Here is a 26,391-nt window from a genome sequence, read left to right as displayed (position 1 = left end):
AGGATTTCCTTCTTTTTAAAGGCTGAATAATGTTCCACTGTATGTATATACCACATTTTCATTATCCATTCATCCACTGATAGACATTCAGGTTGTTTCCATATCTTGGCTATTATGAATAGTGCTGCAGTGAACATTGGGATGCTAACAGCTCTTCAAGATCCTGATTTCAATTCTTTCGAATAAATACCTGGAAGTGAGATTACTGGGTCAACTGGTAGTTCTATTTTTAATATCTTGAGGAATCTTCATACTGTTTTGTATAGCAGCTGTGCCATTTTGCATTCTCATCAACAGTGTAACTGTCCTATTTGATTTTTTTATCACATCTTAAGTGCTAAACATAAATGTGCTGTGATGGGAATTATAGGGGATAAAAGAGCATTTCTGTGTTGCTAGGAATAGTGAAAATGCTATTTGAAGTGGGTTACTTCTTAGCTTTAACTCAAATCCTCTTTCCTCAGGTAAGCTTTCAAACCTTTCTTCATCATCTTGAAATATCTCTTCCTTCTGAGCAGAAATTTCTCAGGAATACACCAGCACTAAGAGAAGGGCTGAATGCTTTTGTCATCATTTCTGTCTTTTGGATCTAACTTGTTTTCCATTGAAAAAGCAAAATGTTCACCTGATACAGCTGAGAAAACCTTTTAGTGTGGGCTGCCTCTAGCAGTTCAGTGTCACCTTGGCTGGGTTGCTGCCAACACCCACGGACCCCTGTCATTGCTATTCTCAGCATCACACGTCCCACATTTATTTAAATAGCATAAAAATTGTAGCTGGAAAAGAGAATAACATCGAATTTGGCATTTGAAATAAGTATTATAAACACAGACTGTAGAGATTCTATGAAGGGGTGAGTTTAGTGGTCCTTGATGAGAGAGGAGATTAGAAGCATGGCATAATTAAATGTTAGAAGGTATTTTGGAAATCACTAGTTTTATACCTCTCACCTTAGAGATAAAGAAACTGAAATCCAACTTGGTGAAAGGACTTGGCTATATTAGCACCAGACCTGTGACTAGAACTCAGGCCTTCTTACTGCTGGGGAAATGCTCTTCCTATCATATCCAGCTATGCTTATTGTGTATTTCAGACTTGGACATCAGTGATAGCACAATGGGAGGATATTTTTCTATAGATCTCGATTTTGTAAGCCAGAAAAATTTTAGTTGATGACCTGGAGAAATTTGCTAAAACTTGTTGTTCCTATATTTAGTGTGATTGTTAATTTTATGTGCTGACTTAGCTGGCATGGTGCCAGATATGTGGTTAAACATTATTCTGGATGTCTGCATGGGAGTGTTATGGAGATTAACATTTAAATCAGTGGACTTTGAGTAAAGTAGATTGCACTCCATAATATGGGTGGGCCTTATCCAATCAGTTGAAGGTCCAAATAGAACAAACGACTGACCTCTGCCCAGCAAGAGGGAATTCTGCCAGCAGACAGACTTCAGACTTGAAGTGCAATTTTGGCTCCTCATGGGTCTCCAGTGTGGTATCTCACCCTGCAGATTTTGAACTTGCCAGTTTTTTTTAACTGGGTGAGCCAATTTCTTAAAATAAATCTCTTTCTCTATCTCTATGTACACATCTTATTTGTCCTGTTACTCTGGAGAATGCTGACTAATACATTTAGAGAAACACTTGTCTCTCTAATCTAGCATTTGGACCTTACATATTTGTAACCAGAGCACCTTGTTTGATGGTTTGGGTCATCATGTGCTATCATCTATCTCTCTAATGCTCTGTAAACACAAAGATGCTTCTCTTTTATTCTGATACAAAAAGAAACATTTTAGTAATAGAGATCATTTCATAATATTATCCTGATGTGTGTTCATCAAATTCTGAGACTGGTGCTGCTGACTCTACCTGCTGAAGGGTGAGGCAGGTTTTTGGCTCAGGTGCCAGAGAAGGCAAGAAAGCAAGCACACAGCAACTCAGTTTTCATTTTTTTCTGAAAAATTGCTAGTTATTCTCCTGTCTAGTCCTCCATCTTGCTTTCCCAAGATACTCCCAGATTCTCTGCATCATCTTCCTTTTTATTGGTTAGGACATTTTCAGTCATGAGTAACAGTAACCTGACTTAAACTAGCTTAAGCCAAAAGAGAATTCTATTGGCTTATGTAACAAAAACAAACAAACAAAAACAAAAAACCGTTTGAGGGGGAGTCCTGGGGTAGGTGAATTCAGAACCTCAAATATATTCACCAGGACCCAGTCTTTCCCCATTTCTCTGCTTGGCTTTTCGATGTGTTGGTGCCATTTTCAGGCTAGCTCTTCCTTAGTATTGGCAAGATGCAATCAGCAGCTCCTAGCTCACATCCTTTTCATTTAACACCACAGGCAAAAAGAGAGTGCAGCCCAAGAGTTCTAACAAAAGTCCTGGGCCTGACTCTCATTGGCCATTTAGGTTATATGTCTATCCCTGAATATGCTGATTAGCTTACTGCTGGATCATATGGCCACCTTCATACTTAAATTAGGACTGGCTTTAGCCAAGCCACATATCCAAAGAGCAAGGAAGAAGCAGTTTTCTCAAAGGAAAAAGGAAAATAGATTGCAGGGAAACAAAAGTGATAAAATACATGACAACATCCTTGTCAAGTTTGGCTAGCCAGATTGTGTCTGGCAGGTGTGTGAGGAAATAAGAAGCTCAGTCTTGAATAATTAAATTTTTTTTTTTTTTTTTTTTTTTTTTTGCTGTATGCGGGCCTCTCACTGTTGTGGCCTCTCCCGTTGCGGAGCACAGGCTCCGGACACGCAGGCTCAGCGGCCATGGCTCACGGGCCCAGCCACTCTACGGCATGTGGGATCTTCCCGGACCGGGGCACGAACCCATGTCCCCTGCATCGGCAGGCGGACTCCCAACCACTGCGCCACCAGGGAAGCCCAAATTTTTTTATCTTAAAAAAAATTTATTTTTTGGCTTTACTAAAAGATAATAATTGACAAATAAAATTGAAATATGTTTATAGTGTACAATGTGATGATTTGATAAATGTATACATAATACATGTATATTTATACATACGTACATTCATATACATATACAAGTGCCTGTGAAATATCCCATGGTTCTGGGTTATTGAGATCTGGAAATAGTGAAAGAAGACTAATTACACTTCCTGGAAGGTTCTAAAGTTCTATAATAGAGATTTTGAATATATTGTATCTCCTTATGTTATAGAGCCATTTTCTCATTGACTACTTTATTGTTGGCATCTGGGCCTTCTCCTTTAGTCTTTTCTGTAGTTTGCCATAGTATTCAGAATGAAATACTAGGAGGTATGCTTCATGAGGAAAGGGGTTTAGTTCTTTGCTCACTGTTATATATCCAGTGCCTAGAAGAGTACCAGGCCCATGATAGGCACTCAAAGGATATTTATTGAATAAATGGTTTGATAAATTGCATATATTATTTTATATCTGGCCTCACCATGAATGGGTAAATGTCATGGTAACAAGTTTTGTTTTGCTTACTATGCTTTTTATGATTCTTTACAGTTGTTTTAAAATTTTATTTATTTTTAATAAATTTATTTATTTTATTTTTGGCTGCATTGGGTCTTTGTTGCTGTGCTCAGGCTTTTCTCTGGTTGCTGTGAGCGGGGGCTACTTTTCATTGTGGTGCGTGGGCTTCTCATTATGGTGGCTTCTCGTTATGTAGCATGGGCTCTAGGTACGTGGGCTTCAGTAGTTGTGGCACGCGGGCTCACTAGTTGTGGCTTGTGGGCTCTAGAGCCCAGGCTCAGTAGCTGTAGTGCACGGGCTTAGTTGCTCCACGGCCTGTGAGATCTTCCCAGACCAGGGCTCAAACCTGTGTCCCCTGCATTGGCAGGCAGATTCTTAACCACTGTGCCACCAGGGAAGCCCGTCCAGTTGAATTGTTTTTAATTAAACTTTTTATTTTGAGATAATTATAGATTCACATGTCATTTTAAGAAATAACACAAACAGATCTCATGTACTATTCATCCTGTTTCCCCCAATGGCAACATTTTGCAAAACTATAGTACAGTATCACAACTGGGATGTTGAGATGTTGCCATTGATGCAGTCAATCTGGTCAACCTTTTCTGTGTGTGTGTGTGTTAAATTGTTTCATGGCCACAAATTCTTCCCACCAATATACATGCCCTTATGCAATGTGACTTTGCTGTTCCCATACTCCAGAGGGAAAGTCTCTTTTTCCATCCCCTTGAATTTGGGCCAGACTTGTTTTACTTTGATCAACAGAATGTGGCAGCAGTTATGTTGTGTGAGACTTAGAGTCTTGGCCTCAAAAGACCTTTCATCCTTTACCTTCTCTCTTGATACATCTTCCTGAGACTCCCCCCGCATTTGAAGAATATGGTCTAGTCTATGGGGAATGAGAGACCAGGAGGAGGCAAACTGAGGGGCCCCATCCAACAGCTAGAATCAACGCTGGACATGTGAGTGAGGTGGTCTTGGACCTTCCAGTCCAGTCAACTGCCTTGCTAAATGCATGAATAACCCCAAGTGAAACCAGCAGAGGACCTGCCTAGTCAAAGCTCACATAATTGTGAGAGGTAATAAACCATTATTGCTTTATGTTTTGGAATGTTACATAGCAGAGGGTAACTGAGACAGCAGCATCTCACACTGAGCACTTTTAGGAATACAGACTCAGAGTTTGTTCTTGGATTATGATATGGTCACTAGCAGATGAGGATCAAACTATGTGTAGTTGGAATATTTTTCCCTTAAATACATTACTTGTCAGTTGCTTTCATCTTGTCATGTTTCTACTCAGCTACGTATCAGGAAAACCTGATTAATATCAGCCTTACTTTACCTCTCTCTTTCATTAGCATACAGAAGTTTTAGTGGTATCTGACAAAGCAGTTTCATGGTTTCATGTAGATATAGACCCAAGCCTGGTTTCTTAGGTTAATATTTATATAGACTCAAATCTAGCTGAATAAATGTTTCAGTAGAAAAATCTACATTACCATGTTAGAAATATTGAAACCTAGAGTTCAGGCTCAAGAAGAAAATTTAAATACTCTATGTTTTCTGAAAAACATTCAGCTCTTATTACTTTTATTTTTGTGTTGATCCTAATGTTAATAGCTATGATAAATCTTTAGATGTAGTCCAAAATAATGAAAACATTGTTTCAGAAATCCCAAGAAAGTATCTGGACATGCAGATATTTCTATGGACAGTGAAAATATGAATGAGTTTATATACACTGGTTCTTTACATCATTTCTCTTTTAGATACATTAAAGATTAATCCTATAAACCACTAAATAGATATCTCTTTACATATAGTGTTTAAGAAGTCAGTCTTTGGAGTTAGACTCCCAGGTTTAAAATCTAATCATATCACTTACAGACTGTAGAATCTTAAGCAGGTTGCTTAATCTCCTTGTGCCTCAGTTTCTACATTTATAAAATAGGGATGATAATAATACGTATCTCAGGTTTGTTGTGAATATTAAATGGGAAATGCACAATCCCTACCACATAGTAATCACTCAAATGTTACTTAACACTCCATCTCCTTTTTATTCCTCCTCTGATTGCTACCAACATTAGCCTTTATTCTCTCCTTGGTTGACCACTAATAGGAACTGCCTTATTCCTAGCTTCTTCTCATAATGCTAGGACTCTGAACATTTAACACAAAGTTAATGACTTGTCTGACTTACGCTTTAGATTGTTACAGTTAATAGATGTTCATGATGAGGTCAGCAATGGGAGAAACTCCAGGGGTTCAACTGGATCACCATGGTGTGTTCGTTGCTGTCACAGTTTTATCTTCCCTGGATATCCCTTACTCTTTCTCTGAGGGAGTAGATAAATAAATAAATATTTCTGAAAATTACTGCCTCCTAGTCCTTTTGAGATCAGGTGAAGAATAGTCCCCTTGAAGCGGAGATGCCCTCTCCTTCTCCTGGTTGTACTTACCTCTCCAAGATGTATTGCGATCTTGACCCAGTCATTCTACCAAAGTGTAAGGCTTGTTTCCATTTATTGAATCATTGACTGGGTCACTGACCCCACTCACATACATGGTGGGGTTGTGTCAGTCTGGGAATGGATGACAGCTTAGGCCTTAACAAGATGCCTCATTCTTTTTTTTTTAATTTAATTTAATTTTATTTTATTATTATTATTAAATTATTATTATTATTTAACATCTTCATTGGAGTATAATTGCTTTACAATGGTGTGTTAGTTTCTGCTGTATAACAAAGTGAATCAGCTATACATATACATACATCCCCACATCCCCATATAAGATGCCTGATTCTTTATTCTGAATAGCCGTGATTCATTTTGGCTGCTAAATTCATTGCAAGGTACATACATTCTAGGTCTTCTGGATGCAAATAAAGCTGCATGGGATGTATCCAGTTTCAGAAGTAAATGAAGGGTAAAGTGGTATGCTGACTGCAGTTGGACTAATTTGAATCTATTTGCCCTCCATCATTTCTGTGTCACATAGCCATACAAAAGTGGATTCTGTGAAGCTGATTGAATCACAACATCTAGAAGCTTAATAAGTGGCTAAAATGTAAATACTGACCCGGGGAATTTTGCATGGCTAATGAAGGCAGAGTTCAGTGTCCATGATTATATTGTGCAGCTTTACTGAAACAGCCAATAAACGTTTACAAATCCATTTGATCTACTCAGTTTGCCTGCTCATAGGTGGGGTGATTATATTTCAGTAACAGCTTAGCTCTTTCAGGGAGAATAGCACGAAGCAAGTGAAGCAATAGACACAGGACAAGTCTGCACTGAGTCCAGGTTTTAACGATGGTTAATGCACAATGCTCGAAGTCTTCTGTATTGTGATCACAGTATCATCTTTATGAACAAGGAGATTTCTGCCAGTGAGTCCTGCAGATAGTTTTGGCTCTAGAAGGAAATGGAGAGGAGAGGGGAGAAAAAAAGAATACAAATGCTTTGTGCTATGAATGCTGGATCTTTCCATCTGAAATCTGTAAATACTATATAGATTTTCCTGGCATAGAGTTAGGTTTGGCAGATCCTTCTTTCCATTGATCTTGAGGGTAATAATACTTATTGTAGTGTAATCCTTAGTAGAAGAAAAAATACTTCTGACTGAAGAGACATTCCAATTATTCAAGTCCCTTTGTTATTGTGCTGTTATCTTTATGTTTGTTTTGTCTGACTGTTTCGGTGAAGAAACAGACTGAGAAAAATGTGAAATTTGAAATGGTACAGGGTGAATACCCTAGAAAATGATAAATGCATATGTAATTTTTTACTTTGAATTAGAGTCAAAGTTCATTTCCAAACTAAAAACATAATTAGTTACAATGACAGCCTGTTTTGTTTAGATCACTTTAAATTTCTAAGTGTGTTGCTAAATGCACAGATCCTTTGTTTTCTTCTCTTCTCTTGTGTCAATCTTTGCTTAAAGCAAGGACCTCCATGATAGAACAGGAGTCTTTATAAAGCAGCAATCAAACATAATGAACACAATGGGGAGCTTAGGGACTTGGTGCAAATTACACTTTTCTAGCCTTCAGGTATATTTAGGTATCCGGACATGCTTAACTCACATCCCTGGTGCTAGGCAGTTTGGGTGTCCCCCTCCCCTCATATGATAGCAGGGCTATTTTTTTTTTATTAGTTTCTGCTTTATGACAAAGTGAATCAGTCATACATATACATCTGTTCCCACATCCCTTCCCTCTTGCATCTCCCTCCCTCCCACCCTCCCTATCCCACCCCTCTAGGTGGTCACAAAGCACCGAGCTGATCTCCCTGTGCTCTGCGGCTGCTTCCCACTATCTATCTACCTTACGTTTGCCTCTCTTTCGCTTTGTCACAGCTTACCCTTCCCCCTCCCCATATCCTCAAGTCCATTCTCAAGTAGGTCTGTGTCTTTATTCCCGTTTTACCCCTAGGTTCTTCATGACATTTTTTTTTAATTCCATATATATGTGTTAGCATATAGTATTTGTCTTTCTCTTTCTGACTTACTTCACTCTGTATGACAGACTCTAGGTCTATCCACCTCATTACAAATAGCTCAGTTTCGTTTCTTTTTATGGCTGAGTAATATTCCATTGTATATATGTGCCATGTCTTCTTTATCCATTCACCCGATGATGGATACTTAGGTTGTTTCCAGCTCCGGGCTATTGTGAATAGAGCGACAGCAGGGCTTTGAGTAAGGCAGTATGAGAGGGATGGAGTGACATACTTGAACTTGCAGTCACCTCAAAGGAGGTTTTTCTAGAGTCAAACTGGCTCAGTCATCCACCTTCCCAAATCTGGTAGAAGGGTTTGGGTCCCAGCACAGAGAAAAATGCCAGTAATTTGATGTATCCATTGAATACTTGAATACCCTGGCTGTCTTAGATGAACTGAACCTGATTGTTAGACCTGAGTCTGTTGGGCTATCTGATTCTATGTCCTAGCCTAACATTAACCCTAAATTAAGTTTGATTATTTATGCCATTAAATTCCCATCTTTATTTATTTATTTTTCTAAATTGAAGTATAGTTGATTTACAATGTTGTGTTAGTTTCAGGTGTACAGCAAAGTGATTCAGTTATACATACATACATATCTATTTTTTTCAGATTCTTTTCCCTTATAGATTATTACAAACTATTGAGTATAGTTCCCTGTGCTCTACAGTAGGTCCTTGTTAGTTATCTGTTTTATATATAGTAGTGTGTATATGTTAATCCCAAGCTCCTATAAATTCCAGTCGTGAACTTTAGCTAGTTAAACTGATAATAGAGAGCTCATGGGATTCCAGAAAATGTGTTTTGGGATTTGAATGTGTTGGCAAAAGCCTTGGGAGTCTAAGGGGAGGGAAAGGGGAGACCATGGGAATTTGCTGACACTGTGGAACTCTCCAACCCATAACTTTTTTTTTTGCGGTACGCGGGCCTCTCACTGTTGTGGTCTCTCCCGTTGCGGAGCACAGGCTCCGAACGCGCAGGCTCAGCGGCCATGGCTCACGGGCCCAGCCGCTCCACGGCTTGCGGGGTCCTCCTGGACCGGGGCACAAACCCGTGTCCCCTGCATCGGCAGGTGGACTCTCAACCACTGCACCACCAGGGAAGCCCCCAACCTATAACTTTTAGAAGAGACTCATGTGGAGGTGGCCATCAGGCTGAGAGATTAGCCAGATCCCAATGTACGATGAATAGTGGGATACGTTGTCTGGACCCCCTTTCAACGGAGGGCTTGTTGCCCTAGCCGGTGGGAGAGACAGTCTGTGGGTCTTGATGGCCTCAGCAGCAGAGAACCAATCACCTCACCCAGTGCCAACTTCTCAGGCAGCCCACGTTGAGTGAGCAGGAGTATAAAGACCTGAGCGTTTTGGCTCAGCACAGGACAACTCTGACGGGGTTTTCTAGCTTCACATCTCCCTCTGGCATTGACCTACTTTGTTCTCCTTTTTCCCCAAAGCACTATCCGCACACTAAATTCCATCTCTGAGTCAGCCTTCCAGAGAGCCCAACCTGAGACACAGTGTGGATATTTAGGGTCCAGTTGAAAATGCAGCTATGGTTTAGTGAGGAAGAAAGAAAGTGCCCTGATTTGACTTATGGTTACCAGAGGTGATAAGTGGCAGGGGTAGTGGAGAGTAAATTAGGAGTTTGGGATTAACAGATACACACTACGATGTATAAAGTAGATAAACAAGAAAGACCCACTGTAGAGCACAGGGAACTACATTCAATGTCTTGTAATAACGTATAACGAAAAAAATCTGAAAAAATATATTTACTGAGTTGGCCAAAAAGTTCATTCGGGTTTTTCTATAACATCTTACAGAGAAGCCCGAACGAACTTTTTGGCCGCCCAATATTATAAATATAAAACTGAAGCACTTTCAGTTGTACACCTGAAGCTAAACACAACATTGTCAATTAACTATACTTCAACTTAAAAAATGGGGCTTCCCTGGTTACGCAGTGGTTGATAGTCCGCCTGCTGATGCAGGGGACACGGGTTTGTGCCCCGGTCCGGGAGGATCCCACATGCCGCGGAGCGGTTGGGCCTGTGAGCCATGGCTGCTGAGCCTGCACGTCTGGAGCCTGTGCTCCGCAATGGGAGAGGCCACAGTAGTGAGAAGCCCGTGTACCACAAAAAATAAATAAATAAATAAACAAATAAACAAATAAATAAATAATGGTTTAAAAAGTGCCCTACTTTGAAAGGTAGACAAGGCAGAGATTAAAGTTCTTTGCTCATAGATCCTTTGCCATGTTACCTATGTCAGGTCTAGTTTTTAAAAGTATTTTATCTTAGGGAAGTATGTACTAGAATATCACTAAACAATTATCTTTTTCAGTGAATTCATGGGAAAGCCTGCCACTTAACTCTATCCCCTAAAAGTGGGATTTCTTTAAGAAGCTGGCAACCTGGTCACAGGGAAAAGCGACCAGTATGGCAGAAGGGAGGGAGACATTAATAACAGCAGAAGTGAAAGGCAAGGTCTGCAGCCTCCCCTGCCTGAAGCCCTGTTATATGATTTCTATTTGCTGTGAATCCTGTGGTTGGAGACAAAGCTTTTGAAGTCACAAGGAATTTTCTGTTTTCACAGTCCTTACTCCTTTGTTAAAGGAATATTATTTGCAGCCTGGTCTTTTCTACTAGAGCATAAGTTCTTTAAGGGCATTGTCTCAGTTTGGGTTACCCTGGAAGAAGACCAGGAAATAAAGATTTGAATGCAAATAGTGGTTGTTTTGTTTTTGTTTTTCCCCAGGGAGATATACAGGGAACACCAACAGGAGGTGGAAAAGTAATAGAGCAAAGGAGAGGAGGCCAATAAAATGTCCATCAATAAGTCGATTGTAGTGGGCCACCCATGTGTTTCGCCTTATGCTCCTCGGGTGTCATGGGAGCTGAGTATTTATACACCTCCTGTTACTCAAAGGTTGAGGGCTGCTGGGGAGGGGGTGAGGGTCAAGGAGTAGGAGTGGAGGGATGGAAAGTGGAAGAGGCATCAGAGGTGTTAATTTCCCAGCACTTCTGGCTTTTGTGCTATGAAAGAGTATTGTTCTAGAAGAATTTCTCAGGCTCAGAGGTGTACATACTAGTGATGGAAGTTGGAAGACACCAAATCAGTGAAGTCCAAACACGATGGGTGTTGGGGGAGAAGCTGACAATGACGATGACTCAGGCATGAATTACATTATTCATTCTTTTTCCCCAAAATTAATTAATTAATTAATTAATTAGGGCTGCGCCTGGTCTTAGTTGCGGCATGCAGGATTTTTTTTTTTTTTTTAGTTGTGGCATGCAGGATCTTTAGTTGCGGCGTGCATGTGGGATCTAGTTCCCCGACCAGGGATCGAACCTGGGCCCCCTGCATTGGGAGCACAGGGTCTTACCCACTGGACCACCAGTGAAGTCTCACATTATTCATTCTTATATTTCCCCTGACGTGCCCTGCGCCTGGTACACAGTGTGTGATCAGTTGTTATTCTTTCTATTTCTTAAACATGAGACAAGGCTCAGCTTTGCGGTCCTTGGGTACTGGGATCTGAGACTCCCAGTAGGCTGGGAAAAATGAATGTGCTATGACTCAGGTCATCTCTTGTTTCTGGAAGAGAGACTGGAGAGGGCCAAGCACACTCAGACCCAGTTCTCAGAGATTAATGTAATACTTGGTTTCCCTGATAAGCTTTAAATTAAAGTTGGAAATTGCCTAGTGCAATTCACAAAGGTGCATACACAAGAAGGGAGAAAAAAATTCTGATTACAGTTTTATTTGCTGACACCCCTTAACAATTTATGTTTGAGTGCTGTTTTGCTAATTAATGGCTGCTCGAGAAATGCCATGTGTCAGCAATGAATCACTTACTTTTGTTGCTCTTCAGTGGTATATGGATAATGAACAAGGACAAGTCATATAATGAAAGCTGAAAATAGCCCAGCTATGGGACAGAGGCTTGTCAATAGGAAAAGATATTATATTTGCCAGTATCCATACCAGGCTTTTAAAAGTTAAATTGGTTAAAGCATAAGAGGGAACTTTATTGACATCTGTAATCCAGTAACCAAGGTACAGAGGACAGGTAGAGTTAGCCTCAGGGACATTTGGAACCGGGAAGTAGAAAACCATCTAGATTCTCACTTTCCAGCTCTCATCTCTGCCTCTTTCTGTTTCTTTCATTCTCTCACACTGGCGTTTTTTGTTTTTGTTTTTGTTTTTTTTTGCGGTACGCGGGCCTCTCACTGTTGTGGTCTCTCCCGTTGTGGAGCACAGGCTCCGGACGCACAGGCCCAGCGGCCACGGCTCACGGGCCCAGCTGCTCCGCGGCATGTGGGATCCTCCCAGACCGGGGCACGAACCCGTGTCCCCTGCATCGGCAGGCGGACTCTCAACCACTGCGCCACCAGGGAAGCTCTCACACTGGCTTTTACATGGGTTTGGGGCCGTGGCTTTTGGTAGCTTTGGGCTCACAGCTAACACCTCTGTGCCAAAAAGGAGAGGGCTCTTCTTCCCCACTCAATCTTGAAGTACTTCAAGGCAAGACTAACTGGCCCTGAGAGTCAAGTGGCCAAGGAAGTGGACTGCAGTCTTTAGAATCTTCTCAGCAGAAGGGAGAAGTGCCCTTGTGGGTGAAGAAGACAAAAGATTATAAACTATAAGTAGCAGTGCAAGGAAATAAGTGATTGAAAGTTCAGGTGAACAGTCTGGATTGAAACCGCCGTTGTAGTTCAGAGAAAGGGAAGGGAATTGTTCAGGTGGTTGAGGAGGTGGGACTTGAACTGGATTTGATTAATGGGTAGATAGGAGAGAAAAGGGCATTTTCTATGTGATACTAAATGAACAGGGCATGGTTCAGGATTCAACGCATGGTACAGGGCACTAGGGAGACTGGTCTAGCCAAAGCAGGGCTGGTCTGTGCTTGGGAGGAGAAGGGAAAGTGTAGAAGAGAGAAAAGGACAGCTATGAATGTCAGGCAGGAAAATCACAATACAATATTGAGCTAGAGTAATATTAACAATAATGGAAATAATAGCAAATACTTATATAGCACTCTGGGTCAGGGACCATTTTAAGTGCTTTATATAATAGTAAGTTATTTAGTCCTCATAATAACACTATAAGTACAATTGTTCTTCTCTTTTTGCAGAGGTGGAAACTGAGGCACAGGTCTTTTATGGTCAAAGTCATATAGCTAATGAGTGATAGTCTGGCTCCAAAGCCTGTGCTTTCACTGCTATGCTCTGCCATTTAAAGGCAATACATCTGAAGCTTAAAGCTTAATAACACCTGATATTTGTATGGTGTTTTACATGCTACAAAACACTATTGCTTACATTACTTTATTTGAGTTTCATAACAATCCTGTCAATTCAGTAGAATAGGTATTTATTTCTGTCCCCATTTTATTTTTTCTTTGTTTTTTTTTTTTTTTTTTTTGCGGTACGTGGGCCTCTCACTGCTGTGGCCTCTCCCGTTGCGGAGCACAGGCTCCGGACACGCAGGCTCAGCAGCCATGGCACACGGGCTTAGTCGCTCAGCGGCATGTGGGATCTTCCCGGACCGGGGCACGAACCCATGTCCCCTGCATCGGCAGGCGGACTCTCAACCACTGTGCCACCAGGGAAGCCCCCCATTTTATTTTTGAGACCATTAAAATACACCTCGCTCATCCCAAGCAATCTCTCTAAATGTACATGGCTGGAAAGTGATTGGACTCAGACTAGAGTTCAGAGCTCCAGAGTCTGGTTGGGTTTTTTGCCTCATTGCCTGAACATTAATGTATTGCTGGTGGATGACACTGTAATGTGGGCTTGGGGAGGAACCAAAGGTGTACATATGATTCAAGAGACGTTGGAAACATTGAAGGGAGAGGTGGTAAGAGTCTGAGTTACAGTAATTCTGTTTACTTTCCAACTCAGAAGGAGGACATTTTGTAATTTTAAAAATGAAACTCAATGTTTATACCTCAATAAAAAAAAATTATGGAAAAAAAACTCAATGTCTTCTGGTTTCCTGAAAAAGCAAAACTAATCATATGCAGATTTTTACTGAGGAGAACTCATTTAAAATATTGAAATTGCCTACTTTAAAAAATTAAACATTGCAAACCTACACTTTAATTCAATAACTGTGAAAAATACAAAAAAATATTCTTCAGTTTTTATTAATTTTAATTAAAAAGGCAAATAAAAAAAGAAAAATAAAGAGAAATAGTCAAAAGTGAGTCAAAAGGAAATATACATTGAGGGAATAACAGAGAGGGAAAGACAGGAGAGAGGAAAACAGGATGAATGAGATTATGTACATGAAAGAAACTAGCACACAGCCTGGCACACATTCTCATACACACACTTCCCTCTATATATATAGTTTATAAATAACACCTGATATTTGTATGGTATACAATTATGTACACAATTTGTATGGTATATAATTATACAATTATATGGTATATATATATATGTATATATATATATACACAACTTGTATCATATATATATATATATATATATATATGTATGTATTCAGTACATTTTTAGATGTACTTTGGCCTGCAAAGTTCCAAGTAAATGACTTTTATAGTGTTGATTCCTCAGAGACCTTTCTTGCAGCCTTGGGTATTTATGAATCCTATTCTTATGATAGGCAGATGGAGCCAGCAGAGTAGACATTTCCACATTATAAAAGCATTGATAATTTTATTCACTCCATTCATTCACTCATTCACTCATTCATTCCACAAACATCTCCCATTTGCCACATACTATTGTAGGTGGTCCCGGTGCTCATAGAACATTTTTTGAACTATATTAGAAAATATGATGGTCTAACAGTATACTGTCCCCATAAATTTCCTTTAATATGTTTTTTTAGGGTTTTTGGTTTGTTTGTTTTTTCATTTTCAATCATCCTGAGACTGCCCCCTTGTTGACAGAAATCTGTCTGGTATTGTGATGTCTTTGGTACAAATGGAGTTTATTTTCTACCTCACTTTGAGGAACAAAATGCAGCAATAACCTAAATATCTGTCAAAATACTTGGGAGCACAGGACATGAGAGAAGCCTCCAGGGTGTAGCTGTGATACTGCGACTCCACCCCTGGATCCTTTTCTTGACTGGATGTAGGTAATGAGGTGAACTCGCTCTGAGCCCTTCAGAGTCTCCAGTGGAACTTTCCTGTTCCCTGTCTTCAGGGAACAGATCTACATTGGTGCAGCCTGGAGCTAATCCTAAAGGTGCCTGTGGTATTTGGAGATGCAGAATTTTCACCCTCAAAGCTACTGTGGTTCTTGAGTATCTGACCGAACTACCGGATACCACAGAGAGAGTCTGCAGGACTGAGAAGTAGCAATGGCTTTGATAATTTGCTGAGAATTTAAAACGAACTTTTTATTGTGCTTGTTTAGACATTTTGGAAATGTATTATCATTTAAGCAATGGATTTAGGTAAACTTATTGAAGAGTGCTTCACTTTTCACTTGTTGAATTAAAGGATTGTTATAGTTGCTTCCTTGGAACCAAATAGTTTGATAGTCCAACTTATAATGTCACCTTTTGCTCTTCCTTCCCCCCTCTGGCAGTTTCTCAGAGTTCAAGTATGAAGAATTGCCTATACTTCAAATTATAAAATTATTGTTTCCTGGTAAAATGCCAGGGACAGTCCATTGATGGCATAGCACTGATATTCAACCAAGTGAACTTTGGGAAGTGGTTCCCATCCCAGTAAATGAGAAAAAACAAGCATGAAAGGATCTGACAGGCTGAATTTTCTTTTGGTAAATGCTGAAACAATCAGAGGAGCAGCTCTTACCCTTCAATCCAGAATAGAAGAGAGGAAGGAAGATATGGATGGTTTTCAGTTTTTGCAAATGTGGACAGAATAGTCAAAATATAATATGATGGTTTTTATGAACTCAGAACACCGATACGTATATTTGTTCACGCTAACATCATCTTATTTGCAAAATGGACAGACACTGTTTATTTTTGCAAGTAGTCAGCTGAGCTAATGTGAATGCCAGCTTCTTCTGTGATGTTTCAGCTTTAAGAGAGTTGCATTAATGGAGAGCAATTATGGTAATTTGAATTAGGAATGGAATTATGGTAATTGAAACTTCTGCGGTGACAGGTATTTGTGAGACCTCTGTGTTCTGGTGCAGTTCAGAACTGCTATTAAGCCCATGGTAATTAGCATTTTCCCCCCTGAAATGGTTGAAAGAATAAGGGAACAGAAAATTTGACAGTGTGAGGGGGGCACTGGCAACAGCATCAGAACCTATGGTCAACACAAAGAAACACAAGCACACTGATAGTCTTGGGCTTTTTAAAAATAGAGAATCAGAAGAAAATCACAGCTTTGCCTGGGGCACTGGGGAGGCTAAGCATTTATGGTGTGGGTCTGCAGTATAGAGCAGAATATGCAACAGAAAGATGGAGCACAGAAAGCCATTCTTGTTTTCTGGCTTTATTTCCAAATCAAATTTTTGTAGAGAGCTTTGTAGGTCCTCACAATCCAGAGCAGTAGAAAGCTATGACAAGCGAGCTGAATCACTCCACCACGTTCATGCAGCCTTTCAACCAATGTTTCTCAGTTGCCTACTATGTGCTGGGCGATGTGCCAGGAGCTAAAGATGTAAATAAGACAAGGTTCCTGCCCTCACAGAGATTTTCCAGTCACTTGTAAAATTGAGATCAACTTGCTTCCACCTTAAAGGCAGGGAAGCATTCTCTTAGAGCCAGAGCTATATGCCTGGCTTCCTTCATCTTGGGAGGGCTAAAAATTCTATTTTAGCTCTTAATCCCTTAGACTTTGTTCTTTGTGATTTCTCTTGAGGTCTCTAAGGACGGCAAAATATTAGAGTGTCTATAAATTAGGATATGCTTGGCTGCAAAGAACAGAATACCTGACTGAAAGTATATATGTGTGATTTACTAACCTCACATAATCAGTAGGAAATTCCAGAGTTAGTGTAGTAGGTCAGTGGTGTCACCAACAATCCAGGCTTCTACTCTACCTAATCCACCATTGTCTCTATGTTGGCGTTGTCTCCCTAATGGTAATGCAATGGCTACCAAAGCTATAAGCTAACGTCTTTATATAATAATGTTCTGAGCAAGGAGAAAGGGGACAAGAACAAAAGTACCTTTTCCTTTAAGGGGGGGAATCATTCCTGGGGGAAAAATTGTTTCCCTCCTGAAACCACTAGGAGACTGCCCCTTATGCTTCATTGGCCAAAACTAGGTCACATGCCTACTCTTAAAACTTTAATTAGCAAATGGGAATAGCATTGGCATGACTACTTAGACAATTTGCTGCTTATTGCCCTCGGCAGGGTACATCCCCCTTCTATCAAAATCCAGCTTCAGTTAACAAGGAAGAGGAAACGTGGCTTTGGTTGCACAGGCATCTGTGTGGAATCAGATGATGGAAAAGCCTGCAGATACATTTCCTGTCCTTATATATCTCTAATTTTTCCTCTGGGTCAAATGATCTTTCAAATATCTTTCTATAAAAATGCAAATGCTTCTGGGAATGGCACCACATATACGTCACTAATATCTCAGACAATATCTGTCTGTTGGAGAAACTTTAATAAGAGGGGAGAGTGAGTCACCATGCAATCACTGGGAATCTACAAATTTAAGATAAGGTTAGTACTGAAAAATGGGAAAATTATGTAGAAATTTGAGATTGAGAGTGCTGAGGAGACATTTACCTTTTGTAATAGTTTTACCAATCTTCTATGTGGTATTTGATGACTTTGCCCCAAAGCGGTCATTTTTATTGAACTTTTATTGTCTGTAGAGCAGTACAATAAGTCCCCTACATGTGAACCTTCAAGTTGAGAACTTTCAAAGATGTGAATGTGCATGCCAGCCCCTGTATGCCAGCTGCTGTACTGTACTACTGTACGTTTCAAGCTGCTGAAGGGTAAGATTTAAAATGTTTTCTTTAATTTTTGTGTTTGTTTTTTTATGTATTATTTGTGTGAAAAGTATTAGAAACCAATTACAGTACAGTACAATATAGCTGATTGTGTTAGTTGGGTACCTAGGGTAACTTTGTTGGACTTACGAACAAATTGGACTTACAAACACACTCCTAACGGAACTTGTTCGTATGTAGGGGACTTACTCTATGTCGTATGGGCATTTAACCCCTGTAACAATCAGATGAGATAAGACTGTCTTTACAAGTGAGGAAGATAAGGTACTGAGAGACGAATAACATGCAGGGATTCAAACCCACCCAGGCCTGAACCAAAGTCCACTTTTTTTCCATTGCACCACACTTCTTCTCAAAGCCCAGCACAGAAGTAAAGTCATTTGAGTCTGAGGAGCTGATTCACTAGGGTTTTCCATCTGTTGTGAATTTCCTTGTTATTCAATGCCTATATAACATACCTCTCTGGACCAGCATGATTACAAACACATAGGGAGAAAAATTTGAAACTGCACCTAGCAGATATCTGAGATTAAATAACACTAGGTTCTTTTGATAAGATACAGGCAATTAATATCCTGACTCTAGGTGCTGCCATCATTGCTGTCCTTCAAAGATTTATCTCATGTGAACCATGGGTAGGAGATTTTACCCTGAGCAGAGCTATTTCAATATGGAAAAAAGGGAAGACATAGTGATCTATAGCTCCAGTAGAAATGGTAGTTTTGTAAACACATCTAAATGGCTAGTGTTACAGTTTTAATGGGAGAAAATGATGGAAAGTAGGGTGAAATCCCAATTTACTCAAATGAGAACTATGTTCTGTGAAGTTGGCAAGTGCAAGTGTGTCTCTTTTCCTGTCACTCCCAAGCAATCTCTGTTTGTGAGATGCTTCATACAGACTTCAGTTCAGCAGAGGGTAATTAAACAAGTCAACTTTGCCACAGTCAGTGCTTGTCATTACCAGCGCTTCCACATTTTCTGTCAGGAATCTGAGGCACAACTCAGTTAGTGGAGTCCCTCATTCAAAGGACAAATGTTTTCTTGCTGCTGAACATTAACTCATGTTACAGATGTGATTGAAACAGTGAAGTAGTCCATCTCAGAGAGGAGGGAGACTGGTTCCTTGATGACACGATTTCTGCATCCTGATGATTTTTGCCAGATATATGAGTTTGAGTGTGTTTGACAGCCCCTGGCAATAAAAAGACTGTACACAGAAGAAGAATCTATCGTGTATTAACTGTTCCTGCTCGTACTCTTTAACAAACAAACAAACATACAAAACATATAAAACCTTCCCTCAGTAACTCAGAAAGGTCACTTATTTTTCTTGAGTCCTTATAAGTAGAAAGCAGGATAAAACAGTTCATTGTACTGAGAAGAAAAATCTCATTTGGGAGTGTGAAAGAACAATTTGACAAGTATCCCCATAGTTCTAAGGTCTGAGGAAGAGAAATGACAACATTTTATTATAAAGTACTTTTTAAAAGAGATCATTATTTATTTCATTTTATTTATTTTTGGCTGTGTTGGGTCTTAGTTGCGGCATGCAGGATCTTCGTTGAGGCATGCGGGATCTTTCCTTGTGGTGACTTGTGGTGTGCAGGCTTCTCTCTAGTTGTGGCGCGAGGGTTCCAGAGCCCATGGACTCTGTAATTTGTGGCACATGGGCTCTAGTTGAGGTGCGGAAGCTCAGTAGCTGTGGCGCGCAGGCTTAGTTGCCCTGCGGCATGTGGGATCTTAGTTCCCTGACCAGGAATCGAACCCGCGTCCTTGCATTGCAAGGTGGATTCTTTACCACTGGACCACCAGGGAAGTCCCTATAAAGTAATTTTTTTTTTTTCAGTACGTGGGCCTCTCACTGTTGTGTCCTCTCCCGTTGCGGAGCACAGGCTCAGCGGCCATGGCTCACGGGCCCAGCCGCTCCGCGGCATGCGGGATCCTCCTGGACCGGGGCACGAACCTGTGTCCCCTGCATCGGCAGGCAGACTCTCTACCACTGCGCCACCAGGGAAGCTCCTATATAGTACTTTTAATTGAAGTAATTAGGAGCAAGCACACTAGTATTGCCTGAAAGACAGTCAGAAGGGAAATGGATTTCTGGTCGAGTTTGCTGAGCTTGGAGGTTCCTGATGAACTTTTGTAATAATAATTAATACAATACTTCTGAGACATTTTTAGCCTTACCAAAAATTATTTTTCTCTGCCTTGTTCTTCTTTCAGATGAAATAATAATGTTTACCACTTAGCTGGCATCTTTCATTCCGATGGGTCCCCTGGTTCTTAAACAATTTTTCTATCATCTCCACATATGCGAATATGTGTCTACACAGAGTCATTTCAGCAATTGCCAAAAATTTCAGCAATCCCACTGGGTAGCATGTTGCAGCTGTTCAGTATGATCTAGCAAAGCTACATAGTGTTTGAGGGGAATAAAGTAAAAAAAAAAAAAAGAGAAAAATCCCAAAGTTAAAGCCTAGTGTTAATATTCTAGGAAGAATCTGGCAGGCAGAAATGTGTATATACACAAAAGGATCTGCTCAGACTATATCTATTCCTGCTTCTAATATATGAACCATGGAATATCTGGGTCCCAGGAGGGGATTGTGAAGTTGGTTTTAAAGTTCCTTGAAATATGCTGTTGTCAGCAGGAGGGTTTCCTGATGCTGTACTGGGACATCCGTTCAGCAATGACACAAAGCAGTGTGTGCCACTTCATTGAATTAGCAATATACTTCCTGTAACATGCTGTTTTCCTTGGAGATCTCACTCGAGGACTGGCCATTTCTGCTATTTAGGTTTCAGGAGCTGATAAGCAACTGTGATTAGCCATTCAGATTTCATCTGAAAAGAAATAAAATCATTTAATTGCTTTAAAAAGACACGTGCTTTCACAGCATTGGTGTACTTGGAATTTGAAAAATGGTGACTGATTTTCCCCAGTAAATAGAGCAGTGCCTGCACATAGTAGGAACCATCTATTAAAGGAGTGAATAAAAGCTTTGAATTCCTGATGATAACAGCTCTCACATTTATGTGGTGTTAAGTACTTTTCAATGCACTTTCACGGATATCAACTTTTTCGATCTCAATGATATTATACTGGACTTAATGTGATATTGTAAATGTCAGAAGAATTTAACGTAAGAAATTCATCATACTGAGATCACCTCCATTTCTCCTTGGCAAGCCATTACTAACACTCCTAGATGGGTTAAACTTCTAAGACCTGCCCTGCTCACACCTCATTCTATGGGAAACTGCCTGGTTCAGAGATGCTCTTGCCTGTCAAGCCACGTTTAAATGATTTGATCCTTTTCCATTTTGTTGCCTCTCAAGTCGGCTTCCTGGTCTTATGTGGACCTCAGAGCAGGTATATTACCCAAGAGAAGCCATTGCGTAGTCTGGGCAGTGATGTTTGACCTGTGTCTCTGTTTCCAAAGAGGAGTTGAATTAGGTGATTTTCCTCTTAAGAACTTGAAATTAGAAGCATGGAGAAAATTTTCCAGCTACCAGGGAAGCTGAAAATGGAATGAAGGCATGAGTTAAGAGTTGACTGGAGCAAACCAGAACCATGTGATGACTTTGACAGAGTCAACTGAGAGAGCTGCTTGGTGGGGATGAGAAGGGAACAAATATACAGAGAATCTGAGACATCACATATTGCTGAAGGTCCCTGAGAAAGAGATGGAGAATCATGGTGACAACTTTTTCTTCCATCTGTGTGCATTTTTATAATGCACCCTTTATTTCATGATGTGACATAATAAGGGTTCTTGGTCTTTACAGTCAAAAGAGTCAGAAGACATGTTGGCATGATATGTATTTTGTGATGAAAATAGAGTGACCCATCGGAAAGATGATGATGGACTTGAACTTCTCTTCCTGGGTGGGACGTGGCAGTAATTGATATCATGGCTTTGGGAGGAATAAATTAGCAATTGCCTTGTAAGATGGCATCAACTTTCTACAGGATGTGGGTCCTCTATTTTATTCATCAGAGAGCTTAGGTGCTGCTCAGCATATGGTTTATAGCAGCTTCCTTTCCCTCTGGAAGCTTATATTCTAAGTCAGATAGTTATTTGTTAAGATCTTACCTTAGAATTCTTTGACCAGCATCTTCATTGGCTCTTCCAGTCTCCGTGTGATTGATCTTCCAGACCAAGGGTGACTTCAGGTCTCGTAAATTTAGGGAAATTAGGGGCCAAGAGTGATACCTTCCTACTTCTGAGAAGCTTAGTTTTATGCCACAGGCTCTTGGAACTATCATTTTGCAGCAACATGGAGGGTCCTAGAGATTATCATGCTAAGTGAAGTAGGTCAGACAGAGAAAGACAAATACCATGTAATATCACTTATATATGTACTCTAAAGTATGACACAAATGAACTTATTTACAAAACAGAAACAGACTCACAGATATTAAAAAAAACTTATGTTTACCAAAGGGGGAAGGGGGTAGAGGGGATAAATTAGGAGTTTGGGATTAACAGATACACACTACTTTATATAAAATAGATGAACAACAAGGTCCTGTTGTATAGCACAGAGAACTATATTCAATATCTTGTAATAACCTATAATGGAAAAGAATCTGAAAAAGAATAGATATATGTATATGTATAACTGAATCACTTTGCTTTACACCTGAAACTAACACAACGACGTAAATCAACTATACGTCAATTTTAAAAAATTGAAAAAAAAAGAATTGTAAGGAGCAAGGGGGGAGAATATGGGCTCAGGAGTTTGTTTCTATGGTGGCTTGTTCCCTGTCAACCTAAGTAAGCCAGAACTGTGTTCCCCAGAATTCTTCTGATATAGCTCCGGCATGGTTAGTGTTAACCAAAAGAGAAATGTGACCGAGATTTGGAAGGTGGAAGTGCAGCAATAGCCAGGTGTCAGTGTAGGTCCAGATACTGTTGCTGAACTGCTTACCTGGTTGGTGTCAGGCAGCAGCCAGGTCAGCTCCGTGCTTCCTCTCTCCTTTCTTCTCCCCACACCCTCCTTCAGGTTCTCTGAATCCTATCTTGGGCTCTGTGGCGAAGGATGCCTATCATCCTGCATGTCACGCACAGCATCCAGGATGGAGGTGGTGAGAGAAATGAGGGTCCCAGTTCTTGTAAATTCTGTTTTGTTCTCACAGCTTCCAGCTTGTTTTTGCTCTCCCCCACGTCACACCTCTATTTCCTTCTGCACTACCTGCCCTCCCTACTGACTTCAGGCCCAACACCAGAGGCAGAAGCAGCCACTAGCACAGTTGCCTAGGTTTTCATCTCTACAATCAATTTCTTATTCTGTACCATTCATTGTGGTTCTGCTTCTCTGATTGAACTCTAACTGATACAGCTTCTTATTAAATCAGTGCTCATCCATTGGTTTAATTTATTCATTGATTAGTTATGACATTAACATTTTGCACCACAGAGGAATTTTAGATAGGGATAAACAGACTGGCCACTTTTTAGCAAATATGTAGCAGCAATTTCTTTGCTGAAAAGATTTCCATATTTTAAGAAATGTTTTCCTGTAGTAGAACATCATGTCCAAGAAAGTGACTTTGTAAAAAAGAACTTCCAGGGAGTTCTTTTTCTAGAATGATAATGTTATATTATCAATGATAATGTTATATTATCATGTTATATTATCAATATAGTAATGTTATATTTTAATTGCTTTATTAAAGAAGGTGATTTTTCACTGTTAGCTAAACTCAACACACTTAGTTGGAGCAACGTATGGTGGACATTTGAAAGAAAGTCACTTTTGATATTTGAGACCTCTATGTACACAAGGCTCTAGAGGTTATCACTATCTAATCCCAAAATAGGTCTTCTATATGAAGGTGGAAATTTCTGACCCTAATTATATCCTTTAAAACTTTTATTTATTTATTTATTTATTTATTTATGGCTGTGTTGGGTCTTCTGTTGCTGTGTGCTGGCTTTCTCTAGCTCCGTCGAGCCGGGACTACTCTTCGTTGTGGTGCACAGACCTCCCATTGCATTGGTTTATCTTGTTGCAGAACATGGGCTCTAGGTGTGCGGGCTTCAGTAGTTGTGGCTTGTGGGCTCTAGAGCTTAGGCTCAGTGGTTGTGGCACACGGGCTTAGTTGCTCCGCAGATCTTCCCGGCCCAGGGATCGAACCCGTGTCCCCTGCATTGGCAGGAGGATTCTTAACCACTGAGACAGCAGAGAAGCCCGATATCTTTTTCCTTTTAATAACATGAAATTTCAAACCTAAATATTGTTTAGGGATATATTTAAATATATAATGAACATCCTTTTAAAATATAACTGCCTAGTATTTCTTACTTTAAAGAATACCGTGAGGGGAAAAAAAGAGAAAGCCAGCAAAAAGCCAGTACTGTCCTGGATTATACTTCTAAAAGAGGAAAATACTGAGTTCTAATGCCTGGCTGCCACTGGTAAACTGGTAGACAATCCAACATTTATGTATCTGAGGTTTTAAAAATTAAGTTTAAAGTATATGATATGATCCTGTTTACTTCCAACCTGATGGAAACAAGTTATAATAGGGCTGCAGACACCGGCATGAACTGGATTTGATATGTTGGGCAATGGGAAGCTACTGTAGGTTCTCCCCCTCCCTCCCCCTCCCCCAGCTTTACTGAGTTATAATCCACATATAACATTGTGTAAATTTAAGGTGTGCAAGGTGTTGATCTGATACATGTATATGTTGCAAAATGATGACCACATAAGGTTATTTAACACATCCGTCACCTCACATAATTACATTTTTAAATTTGTGGTGAGAACATTTTAAGATCTATACAATTATCACCTCTACAGGTTCTTGAACAGGGAAGTGAAAGCAGTATTTCAGGATGATTAGTCCTGTGGAGACAAGAAATATGGGTTAGAAATGGTGCTTGAGTACAAGAGGAATTAAGTAGATTTTAAAATACTTTTTTCTATTTCAAAACTAATATATTCTTATTAGAGGAAATTTAAAAACTCATATAAGTAAAAACAAGGAAATAAAGCACATTAAATTATCATTGTTGAATCCCAATGTTAGTATTTTGGTATATTTTCTTCTATAGTTTTGCTGTTTATGGTTACATAGTTGTAATTATTATGTGTATATGATTTTTCTCCTGATGATTTTTTCATTTAATATTGTTGAACATCCTTGAAATTTATCAGAGATTCATATTGAAAGTTTTGATAATGTTTACACTCATTAATACCATTTGAGCATGTATTTTTACCTTTCTTTTTTACAAGTTTATTAAGGTAGAATTTTGTACAATAAATTTCTCATACATAAAGTAGGCAATTTGATGAGCTATGACAGGTATATGAACACATGAAACTACCATCACAATCAAGATATGGAACATTTCCATCACCCCCAAAGGTTTTATCATGCCCCATTACAATGATCCCTCCCCAGGCAAGCACTCTTATTTTCTACCATTGTGTGCATTTTCTAGAATTTTGTATGAGAGGACTCCTACAGGATATACTGTTTTTTGTTTTTTTGGTTTTTTTGGTCTAGCTTCTGTCATTCAGCCTAGTGCATTTGAGACTCATCCGTGTTGTTATATGTATCCGTAGTTTTTACCTTTTTATCACTGACTGGTATGCTGTTGTATAGCATGTAATTTTCTTCATAAAATGTCCAGAGAACAACAAAACCACACTGAGATTCAGATGCCAGGCACCTCCTATATATGTTTGACTCATGGTGCCTGTGAATTAAATTTAGCCCTCAACATAATTATATATTTTCATAAGTCATAGAATTTGAGGTCATTTACAAATAAAGAAAATCCCTTATTTTAAATTCATTCACTTATTCATGCATTCATTCAAGATATGTAACTTTGCTAGGTACTTCTAGGTACTTGAGCTATATCAGCAAACCAAACAACTTTTCCTTGTTGAGATCATATTGTAATAGGAAAAGATAGGAGATTATATTTCTAATAAGTAGTAAATATAAACATGTAAATCATCTAGTTTTGTAGACATTCGTAAGTTTTACATAAAAAAAAAATTGAGCTGGTAAGTCAGATTGGGAGTAGCAGGAGTGTGTTTGGGGGACAGAAGTTGGTTTTTTTCTTGTGGTATGCGGGCCTGTCACCGCTGTGGCCTCTCCCATTGCGGAGCACAGGCTCCAGACGCGCAGGCCCAGCGGCCATGGCTCATGGGCCCAGCCGCTCCGCAGCATGCGGGATCCTCCCGGACCAGGACACGAACCCGTGTCCCCTTCATCGGCAGGCGGACTCTCAACCACTGCGCCACCAAGGAAGCCCACAGATAAGTATCTTTTAAGGTAGACTGACAAATACTACAAGAGAGGCCAGAGGAAGGGCATATTAACTCAGCTAGGAACAGGGTGGGTCAGATGCAGACTCAGAAAAAAACTACATTTAAGCTGGATTTTGAGGAAGAGGAGAGGTTTTCCAAACAGAAAGGCAGCAAAAGCATGGAG

The sequence above is a fragment of the Mesoplodon bidens genome (assembly GCF_964165515.1).
Source record: "Mesoplodon bidens genome assembly, chromosome: 11".
NCBI lineage: Eukaryota > Metazoa > Chordata > Mammalia > Artiodactyla > Ziphiidae > Mesoplodon > Mesoplodon bidens.
This window is presented reverse-complemented; position numbering follows the sequence as displayed.